Raw genomic sequence first — 21,618 nt, 5'->3', positions numbered from 1 at the left:
TCTTCAGTTTTTGCACATCACAGGATATACATTTCATCCACAAGTTCACAAATTAATAAGCATTTGTTTCAACTTTAACCACTTCTTGCTTCAGAACACATGTATTGTCAGGGTATTCTTGACTGGTCTTTTCATGAGACTTCTTTCCAAACACATTATTTTGAATTTCCATAATCATTTTGAAGCAAAACTCACACACTCTTTATGATAAACCTAAACACAAATATTTCCATTCCATATATACCTGGTTGGAATGAATGATTGTATATCAATATACGATTTCCTTTAATTTTTCAGATATCAGTTCAATTCATTATTTAAAGTTCAAAAAAGTTATATTATTTATTCACAGTATGGTCTATTCATGCTTTTTCTCTATGTTCCTAGAAACAGGGTACACCTCTTTGTACCCCCGATTCTCATTTTACATCTTCAATATATTGCTCCCAGAAATGGTGAAAGAAATACTCATGTCACCTCATTATCACAGTAATATTCTGGACAAAAAATGGAAAGGTCACACTTATGATTGTACCAAAGCCTAAATGGAAAGTGAACATGGATTTCTAAAAACATCCATGTCCAGGTTGCCTAATGCTGTCAATTGTCAATCCTATTGGTGACTACATATTTGTTTTTTTCCTAATTTATATATTCAAACTCAACCCTGTTGAAAATGTCTAATTCTATCACTCACTTTATACTTTGCCTGATTTCGTAATGTTTCTATTGATATCTGCTTTTCTACATATTTTCCCCAGTTCAACATAGTGACTGACTCTTCATATGTGCTGACATTTACATTCACTCAACAACCGAAAGTCTATTGCTAAAGAACTTTTGGTCCAAATCCTATACTCACTCTTCTTCCTCAACCTACCGACTATCTTCCTAATCCTACTGAATATCCCTTTTTGACTGGATGTTCTCTTCTAAATTCAATCATTTAATGTACAAGGTCCTATGCCATTGTATATGGAATTATCTGAGGCATCTTTGCAGAACATCATTCAAAGCTAAGTATCCCAATCAAGGGCAAAACCCTTCTGGGCTTCAAATCATACCTAGATTTCTGTTTTCCTACTTATATTTCACCTCTATATTCTTGTAAATATTGCAGGTTCCCAATACCATTATTCATCACACAGAATCACTCGTAATCCAAATCAAACCTGTTTTTAACCCCAAGTATACACTGTTCCCTCAATCATTTTACAGAAGAGCAGAGACAGAGTGGTTCTTACAATACAGGAAAGTTGGGGACCTTCCACCTGATGAGAACCTCAAATGTCCATGCACAAATGGTACCTGGAGAAGTTGTAGGCAGGTATGAAGCACCTGAGAGAGCAAAAGTCACCTTCCATGGCAAACAACCTGGTCAGGATGAAGGCATGTGTCTGAATCTGCCTCTCTCTCTTCTTATTGTACAGAAGATGGACCAAACCAGGGCTGAGTGGAGAGCTGTTCCCGGGTGCCAATGGTGATATACATTCTACCTTATGAAAGTGTCACAGGAAGTTCTGGCAACCTCCATCTTATGTTACCCTTGGAAGCAACTGTTAGGACAAAGTGGTTGCCAAGGCAGTGACCTCATTCAGTTCCAAAGAATGTGAAATACCTCATTTCCTTGGTGATGGAACTCTCTGAACTTGGTATCCAAGAAGCCAGACACCCAGAGGCAGTCCTAGTCCCAGTCCCAGTGGGCTCACTTGTTTGGATTTACCAAGGACAGAGTCAGTTTTCTTGGTACCTAATGATGTGAGGATGGCCAAATGCCAGGAGAGCTCTGAAGATGGACCTTTCCTGAGAAAACAGGTAGTGGCTAACCACTTTTTCCTGACATCTTCACAGAGTTGGTCAAGGAATCAAGATCTGAGAGAAGACAGGCCATTTCGGGGGAACATAGTATGGCCCACCAGTCAGAGGACACTCCGGATAGTCACAGACGTACTTGGGGGAAGGAGGTGCCTTTGTGGGAGTGGGTGTGGGTTTGTTGTTTTGTCTCATGTTCTGAGAATAGATAGAAAAGGCGGTTTGTTTGGTTTGGAGTGGACAGTTTCTAGTAAGTCATTTGACATGGCGAGTGTTTCTCTTTCTGTGTATCCCACTGTGTCCGTTGTTGTAGACATTAGAAAAGAGAATGCATTAATGGATGTGTCCTGTCTAGTATAAATCTTCCCATAATTCATCCTGCCCAATATATGAATGGACTGCAGCTTGTCTTATCAATGTGCAACACCTGCTATCTTTCTAAGTTGTTGTTTTCTTCCTGAATTCTGGCCACTCTCCAGAATAGGCTCATGGATTTGTGTCCAAAATATGTACCACCTCCAAGCTCTGTGACATGGCCATGTACTGGATAGCTGAAGAGAATGGCGAGCATCTCAAAAAACTCAGATATCAGTGTGACCAGGAAAGTCTCAGTGCAGAAACCCTGCTTTGGGCCTTTTGCTTACTTATTGTTGTGTTGCACTGAATGTCAGGAAGGTCTTTGCCTCAGGCCACCCCTTTGTGAAGCCTGAAGAAAACAGTTTTCAAATGGAAATGAATGGGCCTCACCTGTGGCTCTTTATCAGCCTCTTGGACCTGTGTGTGGCTGTGACTTAGATTCTCAGCACCTGATGGATCTTAAGAATGATCCCATGTGAGCTTCCAAATCCAAAATGGCAAAAAATATCATTCATTGTGGATGAAGTCTCTTGCCTTCCTCTGTTAGGTTCCTGCACTCCATCAAATGACAATAGGGATTCTTTGGGTCAAATGAGTTCTTCAAAGCCCTGCAGAGGTGCTTGTGTTTTCGCATGACTCTAAATCACCTAAAGAATCGATACCTAAAATCAGTAGGCCTCAAATTGGAGAAACAAAGAAGTATTAAAGGCAGGCTTATTTGTTCGCTCCTGTTTCAGAGAAAGGGTGTCCAGGCTACCCTGACTTTAGGCAAATGAGGGGCAAACGAGCTGATTTTGGACACTGTCTTGGGCTGCGCCCCTCATGGAAACCTCCAGCCAGAGGTTAAGATGATTGACTATATGGAATAAGATGAAGGCCATGTGGGAGTGTTTTGGTTTTAATTTTGGTCATTTGTGTTGCATTGGAAAAAATGACTGGGTCCACGTGAGCTTGAACTCTGGTGTGATTCCCCTTAGAGACTGGGTTTTGGAACTGAACTCAGAGAAGCATTGCCATGAATTTTGTTGGGATTTTAAGAGGCCACGCATGAAAGTCGCTCTTGGAAACTGAGACCTAGGCCCCGGGTGGATTTCCACAGAGGCCTGGGAATCTCAGCAAGGATATCACATGATTTTATTCTTAAAGAAATGGCAGCCATAGTTGAGAGTCAAAACACACATGGACCTCACATTGTAGACCTCAATGGGCCTGGCCTAATGTGACCTTTTGTCCACTCTTTGGGAAGCCGTGCCTGTGAGAGTTCTCCAGAGATTTCATTGAAATGAGCTTCCTCACCATTTAATGTTTGCTGAATGAACTGAAACCCACAGTGCCTCCAACTTCATGGTTGAAAAATGGCTAGATAAATACCATGAAATTTTTGAAATTCCTATGACCAGGTGGCACTGGAGAAACATTGGATGTCCTGTTGCTGATCATGAGTATACCAGACAGTGCCTTGATTTACTGAGTTTCATGAAAATGGTGTAGAACAGAGATGCCAGAAATTTGGAGCCTGCTGAGTAGTGGGTCTAGAGCAGTGGTGGGGAGGTGTTTGCTAAAACATCCGTGGTAGGGCCATGTGGATCTACCATTGGATTCCAAATGGCTTGTAACTGACATGGTGCAGCCAACAGACCCTTATATGTAAAGGCATCTTGTTATATGGAGAGTTTTCAGAGGAAAATTAAGAATCAGGTTGATATGGACAAGGGGGCAATGGGGCAAGCTGTGAGAGATAGGAGCCTAGTTGGTGCATTCTCTTGCAGACCCTGACCCACCACACGTGACAGAACTCCCTCCAGCACTGTGTCCCAGTTTAGCTCCTAGTATTTCGTGAAACAAATACCAAACTCACAGTGCAGCAGCAAAAACACCACAAAAAGTGGAAGAGGACCAAATGGCTTCACAGTCCACACGGGGAGACACTTAGTCCCCAGTGGCCTCAGTTTACCTACAAAGAGAGGATTCAGCACTGCTTCATCTTGTTCATTGGAAAATAAGAAACCATGTCCTCCAGGTCACATAGATGCAGACCCAGCTTTGATGGTCTCACTACAGAGGAAGCCAAATCTCCTGAAAACTACATATATTTCAAGTGTGGAAGCTCAGAGGCAGTTTCTCAAAAAGTTTTTAGGCCAGCAGAGCTCCATGTTTGTGGAGTGTTTACCCTGTCCCTTAGTTTTGGAAACTCCTCTACCACCTCCAAGGTTGTGAACTCCTGAGCATTTTCCATTCCAGATATGTATTCACTGATTTTGTAAGTCTTCTTCTCTAATTGTGTCTTACTTGGTGTGAAGGTAATGTCAAGGCATTGTTCTGGATGAGAGCGGGAGGATATTTGTGCAGCATATTTTTACATACACATTGGATTCATTTTCCAAATTTCCATTCGAAGTACTGAATCCCTGACACTAACCCATACCTAGTAGACTCAGACTATTCATCCTAATATAATGGAGAAAATTAGCCCAACACATTAGAAATACAAGTACTTCAGAGGAGACATGTTGTATAGTTGGACTTGACATTTCCATTATCTAAGGTAGGAGTTATAAATCTAGTCAAATTTATTTGAAATATTCTCCATGTGTTTTTAAGCTTAACAAATATGTGAATTCTTGTTTCCCTTTTCTGTAGCCTATTCACACATGTATATTTATATGCATATATAGAATCCTACCAGGTATCACACGTACATTTTTGTGAGGTGGCTGTCTTGGCAGATACAAATTGTGAGAAGAGTTCACTCCTCCTAAATGCTGTTGGAAATGAAAATTCAACCTATAGGAGAGCGTCCTAGTAGAACAACATTATACATTAACTCATGTTCAGTAAAATAAATATTTTTGCATTTGTGGATGATACATATTTACTGATGAATTTCGATTGGCATTTATATTGGTACTTTTTAATGTCTGTGAGTGTTGTGTGTGTGTGTGTGTATATACAGATATAGATATAGATGTACTCTGCAAATTTTTCAAAATATGAAATATATGTGTCTAATATACACTCTCTAAATTCATTCATGTTCATGTATGTGGATTTATAATCCACTTTTCACAAGATTATAATCAGAAATATTCATCCACCTGAAATACATATTTGTTTCCTAGTACTGAAAACTAACTTCAGTGAATGGTGCATACAAATCCTAATTATTCTACAGTAACTGACCCAGTCTAACATCAATGCAAGTAGACTCCTATGGGACATGATATGTAATTTGTCATTCATTTGTATTCGACACTGGTACATTATTGTTTCTTCAGTTTTTGCACATCACAGGATATACATTTCATCCACAAGTTCACAAATTAATAAGCATTTGTTTCAACTTTAACCACTTCTTGCTTCAGAACACATGTATTGTCAGGGTATTCTTGACTGGTCTTTTCATGAGACTTCTTTCCAAACACATTATTTTGAATTTCCATAATCATTTTGAAGCAAAACTCACACACTCTTTATGATAAACCCAAACACAAATATTTCCATTACATATATACCTGGTTGGAATGAATGATTGTATATCAATATACGATTTCCTTTAATTTTTCAGATATCAGTTCAATTCATTATTTAAAGTTCAAAAAAGTTATATTATTTATTCACAGTATGGTCTATTCATGCTTTTTCTCTATGTTCCTAGAAACAAGGTACACCTCTTTGTACCCCCGATTCTCATTTTACATCTTCAATATATTGCTCCCAGAAATGGTGAAAGAAATACTCATGTCACCTCATTATCACAGTAATATTCTGGACAAAAAATGGAAAGGTCACACTTATGATTGTACCAAAGCCTAAATGGAAAGTGAACATGGATTTCTAAAAACATCCATGTCCAGGTTGCCTAATGCTGTCAATTGTCAATCCTATTGGTGACTACATATTTGTTTTTTTCCTAATTTATATATTCAAACTCAACCCTGTTGAAAATGTCTAATTCTATCACTCACTTTATACTTTGCCTGATTTCGTAATGTTTCTATTGATATCTGCTTTTCTACATATTTTCCCCAGTTCAACATAGTGACTGACTATTCATATGTGCTGACATTTACATTCACTCAACAACCGAAAGTCTATTGCTAAAGAACTTTTGGTCCAAATCCTATACTCACTCTTCTTCCTAAACCTACCGACTATCTTCCTAATCCTACTGAATATCCCTTTTTGACTGGATGTTCTCTTCTAAATTCAATCATCCAATGTACAAGGTCCTATGCCATTGTATATCGAATTATCTGAGGCATCTTTGCAGAACATCATTCAAAGCTAAGTATCCCAATCAAGGGCAAAACCCTTCTGGGCTTCAAATCATACCTAGATTTCTGTTTTCCTACTTATATTTCACCTCTATATTCTTGTAAATATTGCAGGTTCCCAATACCATTATTCATCACACAGAATCACTCGTAATCCAAATCAAACCTGTTTTTAACCCCAAGTATACACTGTTCCCTCAATCATTTTACAGAAGAGCAGAGACAGAGTGGTTCTTACAATACAGGAAAGTTGGGGACCTTCCACCTGATGAGAACCTCAAATGTCCATGCACAAATGGTACCTGGAGAAGTTGTAGGCAGGTATGAAGCACCTGAGAGAGCAAAAGTCATCTTCCATGGCAAACAACCTGGTCAGGATGAAGGGATGTGTCTGAATCTGCCTCTCTCTCTTCTTATTGTACAGAAGATGGACCAAACCAGGGCTGAGTGGAGAGCTGTCCCCGGGTGCCAATGGTGATATACATTCTACCTTATGAAAGTGTCACAGGAAGTAGGGGCAACCTCCATCTTATGTTACCCTTAGAAGCAACTGTTAGGACAAAGTGGTTGCCAAGGCAGTGACCTCATTCAGTTCCAAAGAATGTGACATACCTCATTTCCTTGGTGATGGAACTCTCTGAACTTGGTATCCAAGAAGCCAGGCACCCAGAGGCACTCCCAGACCCAGTCCCAGTGGGCTCACTTGTTTGGATTTACCAAGGTCAGAGTCAGTTTTCTTGGTACCTAATGATGTGAGGATGGCCAAATGCCAGGAGAGCTCTGAAGAAGGACGTTTCCTGAGAAAACAGGTAGTGGCTAACCACTTTTTCCTGACATCTTCACAGAGTTGGTCAAGGAAACAAGATCTGAGAGAAGACAGGCCATTTCGGGGGAACATAGTATGGCCCACCAGTCAGAGGACACTCCGCATAGTCACAGACGTACTTGGGGGAAGGAGGTGCCTTTGTGGGAGTGGGTGTGGGTTTGTTGTTTTGTCTCATATTCTGAGAATACATTGGAAAGGCGGTTTGTTTGGTTTGGAGTGGACAATTTCTAGTAAGTCATTTGACATGGCCTTGTGTTTCTCTTTCTGTGTGTCCCACTGTGTCCGTTGTTGTAGACATTAGAAAAGAGAATGCATTAATGGATGTGTCCTGTCTAGTATAAATCTTCCCATAATTCATCCTGCCCAATATATGAATGGACTGCAGCTTGTCTTATCAATGTGCAACACCTGCTATCTTTCTAAGTTGTTGTTTTCTTCCTGAATTCTGGCCACTCTCCAGAATAGGCTCATGGATTTGTGTCCAAAATATGTAACACCTCCAAGCTCTGTGACATGGCCATGTACTGGATAGCTGAAGAGAATGGCGAGCATCTCAGAAAACTCAGATATCAGTGTGACCAGGAAAGTCTCAGTGCAGAAACCCTGCTTTGGGCCTTTTGCTTACTTATTGTTGTGTTGCACTGAATGTCAGGAAGGTCTTTGCCTCAGGCCACCCCTTTGTGAAGCCTGAAGAAAACAGTTTTCAAATGGAAATGAATGGGCCTCACCTGTGGCTCTTTATCAGCCTCTTGGACCTGTGTGTGGCTGTGACTTAGATTCTCAGCACCTGATGGATCTTAAGAATGATCCCATGTGAGCTTCCAAAACCAAAATGGCAAAAAATATCATTCATTGTGGATGAAGTCTCTTGCCTTCTTCTGTTAGGTTCCTGCACTCCATCAAATGACAATAGGGATTCTTTGGGTCAAATGAGTTCTTCAAAGCCTTGCAGAGGTGCTTGTGTTTTGCATGACTCTAAATCACCTAAAGAATCGATACCTAAAATCAGTAGGCCTCAAATTGGAGAAACAAAGAAGTATTAACGGCAGGCTTATTTGTTCACTCCTGGTTCACAGAAACGGTGTCCAGGCTACCCTGACTTTAGGCAAATGAGGGGCAAACGAGCTGATTTTGGACAGTGTCTTGGGCTGCGCCCCTCATGGAAACCTCCAGCCAGAGGTTAAGATGATTGACTATATGGAATAAGATGAAGGCCATGTGGGAGTGTTTTGGTTTTAATTTTGGTCATTTGTGTTGCATTGGAAAAAATGACTGGGTCCACGTGGGCTTGAACTCTGGTGTGATTCCCCTTAGAGACTGGGTTTTGGAACTGAACTCAGAGAAGCATTGCCATGAATTTTGTTGGGATTTTAAGAGGCCACGCATGAAAGTCACTCTTCGAAACTGAGACCTAGGCCCCGGGTGGATTTCCACAGAGGCCTGGGAATCTCAGCAAGGATATCACATGATTTTATTCTTAAAGAAATGGCAGCCATAGTTGAGAGTCAAAACACACATGGACCTCACATTGTAGACCTCAATGGGCCTGGCCTAATGTGACCTTTTGTCCACTCTTTGGGAAGCCGTGCCTGTGAGAGTGATCCAGAGATTTCATTGAATTTAGCTTCCTCACCAATTAATGTTTGCTGAATGAACTGAAACCCACAGTGCCTCCAACTTCATGCTTGAAAAATGGCTAGATAAATACCATGAAATTTTTGAAATTCCTATGACCAGGTGGCACTGGAGAAATATTGGATGTCCTGTTGCTCATCATGAGTATACCAGACAGTGCCTTGATTTACTGAGTTTCATGAAAATGGTGTAGAACAGAGATGCCAGTAAGTTGGAGCCTGCTGAGTAGTGGGTCTAGAGCAGTGGTGGGGAGGTGTTTGATAAAACATCCGTGGTAGGGTCATGTGGATCTACCATTGAATTCCAAATGGCTTGTAACTTACAAGGTGCAGCTAGCAGACCCTTATATGTAAAGGCATCTTTTATATGGAGAGTTTTCAGAGGAAAATTAAGAATCAGGTTGATATGGACAAGGGGGCAATGGGGCAAGCTGTGAGAGATAGGAGCCTAGTTGGTGCATTCTCTTGCAGACCCTGACCCACCACACGTGACAGAACCTCCTCCAGCACTGTGTCCCAGTTTAGCTCCTCGTATTTCATGAAACAAATACCAAACTCACAGAGCAGCAGCAAAAACACCACAAATTGGAGGAGGACCAAATGGCATCACAGTCCACACGGGGAGACACTTAGTCCCCAGTTGCCTCAGTTTACCTACAAAGAGAGGATTCAGCACTGCTTCATCTTGTTCATTGGAAAATAAGAAACCTTGTCCTCCAGGTCACATAGATGCAGACCCAGCTTTGATGGTCTCACTACAGAGGAATCCAAATCTCCTGAAAACAACATATATTTCAAGTGTGGAAGCTCAGAGGCAGTTTCTCAAAAAGTTTTTAGGCCAGCAGAGCTCCATGTTTGTGGAGTGTTTACCCTGTCCCTTAGTTTTGGAAACTCCTCTACCACCTCCAAGGTTGTGAACTCCTGAGCATTTTCCATTCCAGATATGTATTCACTGATTTTGTAAGTCTTCTCCTCTAATTGTGTCTTACTTGGGGTGAAGGTAATGTCAAGGCATTGTTCTGGATGAGAGCGGGAGGATATTTGTGCAGCATATATTTACATACACATTGGATTCATTTTCCAATTTTCCATTCGAAATACTCTATCCCTGACACTAACCCATACCTAGTAGTCTCAGACTATTCATCCTAATATAATGGAGAAAATTAACCCAACACAATGGAAATACAAGCATTTCAGAGGAGACATGTTGTATAGTTGGACTTGACATATGCATTATATAAGGTAGGAGTTATAAATTTAGTCAAATTTTAATTGAAATATTCTCCATGTGTTTTTAAACTTAACAAATATGTGAATTCTTGTTTCCCTTTCTGTAGCCTATTCACACATGTATATTTATATGCATATATAGAATCCTACCAGGTATCACACGTACATTTTTGTGAGGTGGCTGTCTTGGCAGATACAAATTGTGAGAAGTGTTCACTCCTCCTTAATGCTGTTGGAAATGAAAATTCAACCTATAGGAGAGCGTCCTAGTAGAACAACATTATATATTAACTCATGTTCAGTAAAATAAATATTTTTGCATTTGTGGATGATATATATTTACTGATGAATTTCAATTGGCATTTATATTGGTACTTTTTAATGTCTGTGAGTGTTGTGTGTGTGTGTGTGTGTGTGTGTGTGTGTGTGTATAGATGTAGATATAGATATAGATATACTCTCCAAATTTTTCAAAATATGAAATATATGTGTCTAATATACACTCTCTAAATTCATTCATGTTCATGTATGTGGATTTATAATCCACTTTTCACAAGATTATAATCAGAAATATTCATCCACCTGAAATACATATTTGTTTCCTAGTACTGAAAACTAACTTCAGTGAATGGTGCATACAAATCCTAATTATTCTACAGTAACTGACGCAGTCTAACATCAATGCAAGTAGAATCCTATGGGACATGATATGTAATTTGTCATTCATTTGTATTCGACACTGGTACATTATTATTTCTTCAGTTTTTGCACATCATAAGATATACCTTTGCCAAGGCAGTGACCTCATTCAGTTCCAAAGAATGTGACATACCTCATTTCCTTGGTGATGGAACTCTCTGAACTTTGTATCCAAGGAGCCAGGCACCCAGAGGCAGTCCCAGGCCCAGTCCCAGTGGGCACACTTGTTTGGATTTAGCAAGGATAAAGTCAGTCATTCTTGGTTCCTACTGAAGTGAGGATTACCAAATGCCTGGAGAGCTCTGAAGAGGGAACTTTCCTGAGAAAGCAGGTAGTAGCTCTCCATTTTTTCCTTACAACTTTACAGAGTTCGCCAAGGAAAACAGATCTGAGAGAGGACAGGCCATTTCAGAAGAACAGAGTATGGCCACCAGTCAGAGGACACTCTGGTTAGTCACACAGCTACTTGGGGAAGGAGGTGCCTTTTTGGGAGTGGGTGTGGGTTTGTGGTTTGTCTCATGTTCTGAAAATAGGTAGGAATGGCGGTTTGTTTGTTTTGGAGTGAACTGTTTCTGGTAAGTCGTTTGACGAGTTGAGTGTTTCCATGTCTGTGTATCCCACTGTGCCTGTGGTAGTAGACATGAGAAAAGAGAATGCAGCAATGGATGTGTCATGTCTAGTATAAAGCTTCCCAGCATTCATCCTGCCCAATTTATGAATGGAGTGTGGCTTGCCTTATGCACGGGCAACACCTAATACCTTCCTAAGTCCCTGTTTTCTTCCTGAATTCTGGCCACTCTCTAGAATAGGCTCATGGTTATGTGTCCAAGATACTTACCAAATCCAAGGTCTTTGACATGGCCAGGTACTGGATACCTGAATGGAATGGCCAGCATCTCAGAAAACTCGGATATCAGTGTGACCAGGAAAGTCTCCGTGGAGATACCCTGCTTTGGGCCTTTTGCTTACCTATTGTTCTGTTGCCCTGAATATCAGAAAGGTCTATGTCTCATGCAACCCCTTTGTTAAGTCTGAAGAAAACAGTTTTCAAATGGAAATGAATGTGCATCACCTCTGGCTCTTTGCTTAATTTCATTGGAAAACGATGTGTCTGATTCAGGCCCTTTGCCCTGTTTTAGGCTGTGACTTAGATTCTCAGCACCTGATGGATGTAAAGAAAGATCCCATATGTGCATCTAAACCAAAATGGAAAAACGTTCAATCAATGTGCATGAAGTATATTGCCTTCCTTTGTTAGGTTTCTGAAATCCATCATGTCAGAATAGGGATCCTTTGGGTGAAATGAGTTCTTCAAATCTTTGCAGAGGTGCTTGGCTTTTCTCATGACTCCAATTCACAAAAAGAATCTAGACCCCACAGTCAGAGAGGCTCAAATTGGAGAAGCGAAGCAGTATTAAGGGCAGGCCTATTTGATCACTCCTGGTTCACAGGAAGGGTGTCCAAGCCACCCTGTCATTCGGCAAATGAGGGGCAAGGGAGCTTATTTTGGACACTGTCTTGGGATGTGCCTCTCATGAAAACCTCCATCCAGATGTTATGATGAGTATCTTTATGGTAGAAGATGAGGGCCATGTAGGAGTGTTTTGGTTATAATTGTGGTCATTTGTGTGGCAGTTGGAAGAGATGACTGGGTCCACCTGGGCATGAATTCTGCTGTGATTCCCCTTAGCGACTGAGTTCTGGAACTGACCTCAGAGAAGTATTGACATGAATTGTGTGGGGATTTTAGGAGGCCAGGAATGAGAGTTGCCATTGGGAACCTGGGATCAAGGCCCAGAGTGGCTTTCCACAGAACACTGGGAATCACAGCCAGGATATTACATGATTTTATTCTGAAAGACTTGGCAGGCATAATTGAGATTCAAAACACACTTGGACCTCGCTTTGTAGACCTCAATGGGCCTGGCTTCATGTGACTTTTTGGCCACTCTTTGGGTAGACTTGCCTGTGAGTGTGCTCCAGAGATTTCCCTGAAATTAGCTTCCTCACCATTTAATGGTTCCTGAATGAATTGAAACCAACATTGCCTCCAAATGCATCTGTGAAAAAATGCTAGATAATTACAAAGAAATTTTAGAAATTCCGATGACCAGCTGGCACTGGAGGACCTTTGATGTCCTGTTGATGATCATGAGTATACCAGACAGGGCCTTGATTGACTGGGTTTCATGAAAATGGTGTAGAACAGAGATGCCAGTAAGTTGGGGCCTGGTAAGTAGTGGGCCTAGAGCTGTGTTATGCAAATGTGTGATAAAACATCTGTGGTGGGGCCATGTGGATCTTCCATTGGCTTCCAAATGGCTGTGACTGACATGGTGCAACCATCACACCCATATATGTAAAGGGATATTTTTATATGGAGAGGTTTCAGAGCAATGTTCAGTATCATGTTGTAATTGTCAAGGGGGCAAGCTACTTGAGATAGAACCCTGGTTGGTGCATTCTCCTGGAGACCCTGCCAACCACACCTGACAGAACTCCCTTCAGCACTGTGTCCCATTTGAACTCATTGTATTTCATGAAGCAAATACCAAACTCCCAGTGCAGCAGCAAGAAACACCACGAAAATTGGAGGATGACCATTGGTTTCACAGTCCACACGGGAAGACCCTTAGCCCTCAGTGGCCAAAGTTTACCTACAAAAAGAGAATTCATCAATGCTGCCTCATTTTTATTTGAAAATAAGTAACCATTTCCTCCAGGTCACATAGATGCAGATCCAGCTTTGATGGTTTCACTACAAATAAAGCTAAAGCTCCTGACAACAACATATATTTCAAGTGCCCAACCTCAGAGGCAGATTCTCAAAAAGTCTTTTGGCCAGCAGAGCTCCATGTTTGTGGAGTGTTTACCCTGTCTCTTACTTTTGGAAACTCCTCTACCACCTCCAAAGATGTGAAATCTGGAGCATTTTCCATTCTAGATATGTATTCACAGATTTTCTAACTCTTCTCCTCTAATTGTGTCTTACTTGGGGCGAAGGTAATGTCAAGGCATTGTTCTGGAGGAGAGTGGGAAGATTTTTCCGTAGCATATATTTGCATACACATTGGATTCAGTGTCCTATTTTCAATTCAAAATACTGAATACCTGACTCTAACCCATACCCTACCAGACTCTGACTACTAATCCTAATATGATGGGGAAAAATAACCCATAAAGAATTGAAATACAAGCAGTTCAGAGTAGGCATGGTGTATAGATGGACTTGCCTTTTGCATGATACAGAGTTGGAGTTATAAATCTAGTCAATTGTTTGTTGAAATAGTTGTCCTAGTATTTTTAAGGTTAACAAATATGTGAATTCCTGTCTCCCTTTCTCTGTATTCTTATATGCACATATAGATTCCTATCTGGTACCACACGTACATTCTTGTGAGGTGGCTGACTTGGCAGATACAAATTGTTAGAAGAGATCACTCCTACTAAACCCTGTTGGAACTGAATATTCAACCTATGGGTGAGCTTGCTAGTTGAACAGCATTATACATAAATCCATGTTCAGTAAAATGAATATTTTTAGATCTGTGGATGGTATATATTTTATAATGAATTTTGATTGACATATATATTGCTACTTTTTTGTCTGTGTGTGTGTTTTATGTATATGTATATATATGTGTATATATATATATATATATATATATATATATATATATATATATACACTCTCCAGATTTTTCAAAATATGAAATATATGTGTCTTATATTCACTCCCTAAATTCATTCATGTTCATGTATGTGGATTTATATTCAACTATTCACAAGATTATTCTCAGAAATATTCATCCACCTGAAATTTGCCCAGTGCTCTCAAATGTCAATCCTATTTGTGACTACATATTTGTTTCTTCCTAAGATTATATATTTAAACTCAACCCTGTTCAAAATGTCTAATCCTATCACTCACTTTATACTCTGCCTGATTTTGTAATGTCTATATTGACATATGCTTTCCTACATATTTTCCCCAGTTCATCATTGTGACTGACTCTTCACCTGTGCTGACATTTACATTCACTCTCTAATCGAAATCCTATTGCTAAGAAACTTTTGTTCCAAATCTTATACTCACCCTTCTTCCTAAACTTATTGACTATCTTCGTAATGCTACAGACTATCCCTTTTTGACTGGATGTTCTCTTCTACATTTAATCATCCAAGTAAATGTGGTGCGAGCTTCAGACTAGGAGACTACCAACAGACTATCTCATGCAACATCAAACGGTTTATTGGGTGTCCAGCAGGCTGGGGTTCAGAGCTCACCTGAATAGAGCAGATAGCCCTGAGAATAGCTGAAGTAGAGCTTATATACTTTCCCTGGAGAGGGAAGGGAGGGAATTGTATTGATGGGTCAGGGCGAGTGGGCGGTTTGCATGCAACTGGGAGAGGGAGTACATTCTGCAATTTGGCAGCTGGGGATAGAACATTCTGGGAACAAGTTTTGCAAACATTTCTCAAGATTTCAACAGTGTTCTGTTAAGCATACAGAAAAACAAGATGTGACAAGTACCTATTTTATTAATATTTCATTCCCCACTTCTTCTTCTGGCTAATTTTAATCATAAAAATGATCATTGGAGGGTGTCACATTCAATGTCTGCTAGTGGGGTATTACCATAAGTTTAACTCGTCCAATTTGAGCCTGGAGAAAAGACATTACACGGTTGAGCAAACAGGGTTTTATAGTTAGCAATAATATGAGGATTATTATTGGACCGGCCAGGGTTGATAAAAACGTAGTTAACCAGGGGGACTGTGTGAACCAAGACTCAAGCCACCCTTTTTGGGCTTCTCTCACTTGTTGATGCTCTTCAAGGTGTCTTTTAAATTTACTCATAGATTTTATTACAACTCCAGTATAGTCAGCATAAAAACAACATTCTTCCCTCAATGCAGCACAAAGGCCCCCTTCTCTAATGAAGAGGAGGTCCAACCCTCATCTGTTCTGTAAAACAACTTCAGAGAGAGAGGTTAAAGTTTCATGCAAAGCCCTGAAGGAGGTTTCTAATATCTTACTTTTGCTCTATTGCTGCTTCTAATTGGGTCATCTTTTGTGTCCCATGGACAATGCCACTGGTTCCTCTGCCCACCCGTGCAGCAACTCCTATTCCTAATAGGATGGCTAAAGTGAGGGATATATGTTCCCAGTGGAACCGGTTGTATGCCCCCCCTATTTGATCCTCAAATGAACCTGCGTCATGATAGAGCACTCTGGGAAACATCTGCACCATTACACAAATTATCACATATCTTGATCATTTCATGAAAACATAAACGATGTTTAAGTATATAGAATTATGCTGTTGTAGGCACTGACAAAGCAAGGCACCTAAGATAGCACTCAAGAGAGGGAAACAGTCCTATTTGGTTGCAACCGGATTCAGAGGGCATTGCTTCTATTGTAATCAATTAATCCCCTGAAACTCAAGTTTAGGTAGTTTCAGAAATTTGTACCCAACATATAAGGCATGGGGCTCAGAAGTTCACAGTCTTCAGAAGTTTAAAAAAGCAGTATTTGTTTCTGTTTTTCCTTCTGTTCTGGGCAAGTTAACTTTTCAAGGACACCTGGGAGGAGGAGAGCTTTTTCTTCCCTTTCTTATTTTCCCCCTGCCAGCTGTTACCATGGAGCCCGGTTGGTAATTTCTTTATCTTAGAAATGTAGCCATCTCTGTGAAGCCCCAGCTGAAGGCCAGAGGACTTGTTCACATATTTTGTGAAAAACTAGTTAGAGGTTGTCTAGCTTAGGAGTACTGAGATTTTTAGCCAGTGGCCAAGTAGAACAGGGCAATACAAAAGAGAATGTTTATCTACATTAAAGTCTTTATTGGGACTCTTTGGCTGAAAGTTCAAAACTCAGCCATGGTGAAGACTTCTGAAGAAGGTCATTTAAGACTTTTCTGTGGACCTGGTACAGAGGGGGAAAGACGGGGAAGTTGGGGCTGAGAGCACCTCCGAGGATCTGAGAATGAGGGAAAAGAGAGATGTAAAAGAATAATGCAAAAGGGTATTTGGAATTTCCTAGCAGCAAACTTGAGCAGTAGATCAGGTAGAGCAGAGTGAAAGACGGGAGTGAGGATCCCAAAATTCTGTGAGGGACTTTAAATTTTAGTAACCTGTTTTCAGTGATGACAAAGCAACTTTAAAGGCCAATTATATTACATCTTGGATATGGGTCTCAGGGCTCTCCTCAGCTCGTTTGAGCATTGGGTTAGCTGGTAAGAGGACCTGGTGGGACCCGGTGAGGGCACTGACAGGAGATGAGAGGAATGAGTCGGTGGAGCGGTACCTATGTACCTGCTACCTCAGCAAGGGGGCTATGGTCAGAGAACTGGTGGAGATTTGGGTTTCTGATCTAGTTATTGGAGGGGAGAAATCAAGTTGCTGAGATGGGAGTGACAGCAGAGGGTCTGGAGCAGAAGGCTGAGGATAATGATCTATTGGAGAAGCATAGTTCAGGATGTGAGTGAAGGAGGGAATAGGCTTCCACATAGGGGAATTTCCTTTCACTCTTTTGAGCACTTGCAGAAGTCAAAAAGGTCATGCAAAATTTGAGGATCTAGAGACCCCTCTGGGTGCCATAGTTTTTGGTTGTCTAATTGGTAATGTGGCCAATGCTGTGTACTGAATTTGATGAAGAATTGGGGTTCCATCAGGCAGCCCCTGTATGCACACATTCCCATGACATACAGAAAAAGTCGGCTTTTCCCCCACACAGCCGTTACTCTTTGTGGCTTTGATAGTCTGCCAGGCAAACTTAGTAATCTAGACTAGCCAACCTGCATCTGTCTTGCGTGTCCCTACATCCATAATGTTTGTTTCCATTATCTATGGTACAGAAGGGATTTAATGGTATTTTAGTGGGATCCTCTTCATCAGTGATATCACAATAGGAAATACCTATAGCCAGCTAACAAATGTCTGGGTGGAGAGATGGCCACCAGGTCCCTAAGGGGGCTGTATGCGAGATAGACCATACTTCTTTTCCAGTAGGATTTGTGATCAGCCATCACTGCTTAATGGGCTGATGAGGGTTAGGACTACTTGTAGCCAAGGGGAGAGTATATAACCTTATTCACATTGCGAATACACAATTTGAAACTGTTACCAGTCTTTTTCAGTTTCCAGAAAGATTCTGTACAGGGAGCAGGCTTGAGATGAGAGGCATGGATCCTGGAAGTGATTCTGTTTACGTTTACCACTGTAGGTGTTATAATAGCACCTGGTATGGTCCTTTTCAGCGGGGTACCAGGGATGACACCTGATATCATCTTACATAGATGAAATCTCTTACTTGATATGGATGTGGAATCCCCTGGTTCCCAGTTGGGTAGGCAGTGGCCAGCTGTTTTCACAGGTATTACTGAGTTCTTTCAAGATCTTTAAGTCTGTCAAGCAAGGGGGTGTGGAAAGGATCTTTAGGTCTTACAGTTGGGCTTAGGTCCCCTACTGGAGGAGGGCCACCATAAAGAATTTCACACGTGGTAAGGTTACTCAAAGAAACAAAGGGATTTTTTCTTGCATGAAACATTGCATAAAGCAGGAGCATAGTCCAATCCTATGCTGGTCTCTAAGCTTAATTTCGTTAAGGTCTCTTTAATGGTTCTATTCATTCTTTCTACTTGTCTTGAACTCTGTGGTCTATAAGCACAATTTAACTTCCAATTAATCCCCAGGTTCCTGGCTAACCCCTGACTTACCTGGGCCATGAACATCGGTCCATTGTCAGATCCTATTACCGGCTTAGCTTCCTCCAATGGTAGAGAGGCTTAGTCAGCAGCAGCGGAATCACTTAGAGTGTGTTGTGTGTTAGGGGACGAGGGCAGGGGATAAGGAGGGGGAGAAGAGTCCAGTAGAGTCAAATCTGTGACTCAGGGAGAACAGAGGGTGGAGGAGGAGGAGGTTGAGAGGGTTTGAGAGATCATGGGGGAAGGAGTAGGAGCAGAGGTAGGGGCAAGGAAAGGCTTCACCCATGGAGGAGGAGATTTGCAGAGGTCCTGCCAAGTTAAGATATATGGCTGTTGATCCGGATGGCTATGTGGCGCTGGCTGAAAGACAATACCTCTGACTTTTTAAATTAGTGGGAAGTAGAAAGATCCTTCTAGGGGCCATACGACTCCAAAGATGGGCCATTCTGAGGCACAGAGATTCTGCCAGGTCCAGCGTTTTACTAAAAAAAGAAAGATTCTGAGCCCTTAAGCGGACTTTGGTCCAGTGATCAAGGGTCAGGGACAGAGGCATTGACGTGCTCTGTTCCATAATGAAAGTTCCACAAACAGTAAAAGCAAGGACACACGACACAGATAAGACAAGACCATAAAGACAGGAAATGAACGTCCAACACTGAGACCAGGAATGAGTAGCCGGCAAAACCCAATGGTATGGCAACAACGAATCTAAAAGAAAATATCACTGAGTCGAGAAGACTATTGTTCCTTGATTTCCCGAGTTCTCTGCGGGGTCCTCCAGAGAGGTGCCCTTTGTCTCTGTGACACGTCTCTCAGCCACCGTCGGAGAGAGCCCAGGCTCTTCATCGCCAGCAATTTTGCCAAGCCCTAACAAGAAACCTGAAACCGGAAAGAGGCGCCTTACTTGTTCCAAGAGGAGCCCGTTGGGGTCTCTCCTCCGCCACTGCTGGAACTCGGTGGAACCTCAATATGTAAAGGTCAGGCGAGTGTCAGAGGAAGATACTATCAAGAGACTGTCTCATGCAACAGCAAAGGGTTTATTTGTGGTCCAGCATGCTGGAGCTCAGAGCTAAATTAAATAGAGCAGAGACCTCTGAGAACAGCTTAAGCAGAGCTTATATACTTTCCTTGGAGAGGGAAGAGAGGGAAGTTTAGTGATGGGTAAGGGCGAGTGGGCGGTTTGCATGACACCGAGTGAGGGAGTACATTCTGCAGTTCGGCTGTTGGGAACAGTACATTCTAGAACAAGATTAGCAAACATTTCTCAAGATTTCAACAGTGTTTTGTTAAGCATACAGAAAAACAGGAAGTGACAAGTACCTATTTTATTAATTTTATTAACCTTTCACTACCGACTATGCCTTTTTGACTTGATGTTCCTTCTACATTAATTCATGCAACATACAAGGTGCTATGCCATTGTATATCGATTTATCTGAGACAACTCTGCAGAACGTAATTCAACACCACGTATCCCTATCAAGGGCCCAATGCCCTTCTGGGCTTCAAATCAGACTTAGATTTCTTTTTTCATACATATATTTCACCTATATATTCTTCTACACATAGCAAGTTCTCAATACGATCATTCATCCAGCAAAATGATTTCTAACCCAAATCGATCATGTTTTTAACCATAACCGGACACTGTTCCCTCAATCTAACTTTACAGAAGAGCAGGGAAGGAGTTGATATTACAATACAGAAATGTAGAAAAACTTCCACCTGCTGAGAACCTCAAAGGTCCATGCAGAAATGATCCCTGGAGAAGATGTAGGAAGCAATAAAGGACCTGAGAGACCAAAAGTCATCTTCCATGGCAAACAACCCGGTCAGGATAAAAGGTTGTGTCTGCATCAGATTTTTTTTTAATGTAGAGATCATGGACCAAACCAGGCCTGTGTGGAGATCTATTCCTGGGTGCCTTTGGTTGATATACCATTCTAACTTGTGAAAATGTCACAGGAAGTAGGGGCAGCCTCAATCTCTTGGGACCCTTGGAAGCAACAGTTAGGACAAAGTGGCTGCCAAGACAGTGCCCTCATTCAGTTCATGAAGGAAGTGACCTCACCTCACTTTCTTGGTGATGGAACTCTCTGAACGTGGGATCCAGGAAGCCAGGCACACAGAGCCAATCCAAGTCCCAGTCCCAGTGGTCTCACTTGTTTGGATTTACCAAGGACAGGGTCAGTATTTTTTGGTACCTACAGATGTGACGAAGGCCAAATGCCAGGAAAGCTCGGATGCAGGGTTTTTCATGAGAAAGCAGGTAGTTGCTCACCGTTGGCTCCTAAGAAGTTCACAGAGTTGGCCAAGGAGACAAGATCTGAGACAGGAAAGGCCATTTTGGGGGAACATATTATGGCCCACAAGTCAGAGGACACTCTGGATATTCACAGACCTACTTAGGGGAAGGAGGTGCCTTTGTGGGTGTGGTTGTGGGTTTGTGGTTTTGTCTCATTTTCTGAGAATAGGTAGGACAGTCGGTTTGTTTCATTTGAAGTGGACTGTTTCTAGTAAGTCTTTTCACAGGGCGAGTGTTTCTATGTCTGTGTATTCCACTGTTTCCGTGGTTGTAGACATTAGAAAAGAGAATTCATCAATGGATATGTCGTGTCTAGTAGAAAGCTTCTCAGCATTCATATTGCCCCGTTTTTGAATGGACTGTAGCTTGCCTTATCGATGAGCAACACCTGCTACCTTCCTAAGTTTCTATTTTCGTCCTGAATTCCGGCCAATCTCAAGAATAGGCCCATGGTTTTGTGTCCAAGATATGTACCACCTCCAAGCTCTGTGACATGGCCATGTACTGGATACCTGTAGGTGATGGCGAGCATCTCAGAAAACTCAGATATCAGTGTGACCAGGAAAGTCTCAGAGGAGAAACCCTGCTTTCGGCCTTTTGCTTACCTATTGTTCTGTTGCCCTGAATGTCAGGAAGGTCTTTGCCTCAGGCCACCCCTTTGTGAAGCCTGAAGAAAACAGTTTTCAAATGGAAATGAATGGGCATACCTGTGGCACTTTCCTTAATTTTTTTGGAAAGGGATGTGTCTGAATCAGGCCCTTGGCCCTGT

Source organism: Callospermophilus lateralis, unplaced genomic scaffold (genome assembly GCF_048772815.1).
Source record: "Callospermophilus lateralis isolate mCalLat2 unplaced genomic scaffold, mCalLat2.hap1 Scaffold_97, whole genome shotgun sequence".
In the NCBI taxonomy this organism is placed as follows: Eukaryota; Metazoa; Chordata; class Mammalia; order Rodentia; family Sciuridae; genus Callospermophilus; species Callospermophilus lateralis.
The sequence above is the reverse complement of the archived record's forward strand: the minus strand, read 5'-3'. Positions refer to the sequence as shown.